The sequence below is a fragment of the Zalophus californianus genome, chromosome 4 (genome assembly GCF_009762305.2).
Source record: "Zalophus californianus isolate mZalCal1 chromosome 4, mZalCal1.pri.v2, whole genome shotgun sequence".
Taxonomy (NCBI): domain Eukaryota; kingdom Metazoa; phylum Chordata; class Mammalia; order Carnivora; family Otariidae; genus Zalophus; species Zalophus californianus.
In genome coordinates this window covers 47,201,156-47,202,269 of record NC_045598.1, presented here as the reverse complement: position 1 = coordinate 47,202,269, position 1,114 = coordinate 47,201,156, and positions in this window count along the sequence as shown.

The window sequence follows — 1,114 nt, the reverse complement described above, 5'->3', positions numbered from 1 at the left end:
TGGAGATGTATCTTGAAAGAAGTTGCTGTGGCCAATGTCAAAGAGGTTACTGCCTATGTTCTCCTCTAGAATTTTGATGAATTCCTGTCTCACATTGAGGTCTTTCATCCATTTTGAGTTTATCTTTGTGTATGGTGTTAGAGAATGGTCGAGTTTCATTCTTCTGTATATAGCTGTCCAATTTTCCCAGCACCATTTATTGAAGAGACTGTCTTTTTTCCATTCCATATTTTTTCCTGGTTTGTCAAAGATTATTTGACCATAGAGTTGAGGGTCTATATCTGGGCTCTCTATTCTGTTCCGTTGGTCTATGTGTCTGTTTTTGTGCCAGTACCAAGCTGTCTTGGTGATCATTGCTTTGTAATATAGCTTGAAATCTGGCAACGTGGTGTCCCCAGCTTTGTTTTTTTATTTTTTTCAACATTTCCTTGGCGATTCGGGGGTCTTTTCTGATTCCATACAAATTTTAGGATTGTTTGTTCCAGCACTTTAAAAAATGTCATTGGAACTTTGATCGGGATGGCATTGAAGGTATAGATTGCTCTGGATAGCATAGACATTTTAACAATGTTTATTCTTCCAATCCATGAGCATGGAATGTTTTTCCATCTTTTTGTGTCTTCTTCAATTTCTTTCAGGAGTGTTCTGTAGTTCCTAGAGTATAGATCCTTTACCTCTTTGGTTAGGTTTATTCTGAAGTATCTTATGGTTTTCTGGTGCTACTGTAAATGGAGTTGATTCTCTAATTTCTCTTTCTACAGTTGCGTTGTTAGTGTATAAGAAAGCAGCTGATTTCTGTGCATTGATTTTGTATCCTGCCACATTACTGAATGGCTATATGAGTTCTAGTAATTTGGGGGTGGAGTCTTTTGGGTTTCCACATAAAGTATCATGTCGTCTGCGAAAAGAGAGAGTTTTACTTCTTCTTTGCCAATTTGAATACCTTTTATTTCTTTTTGTTGTCTGATTGCTGTTGCTAGGACTTCTAGTACTATGTTGAATAATAGTGGTGAGAGTGAGCATCCTTGTTGTGTTCCTGATCTTAAGGGAAATGCTCTCAGCTTTTCCCCATTGAGGATGATATTTGCTGTGGGTTTTTCATAGGTGGATTTTA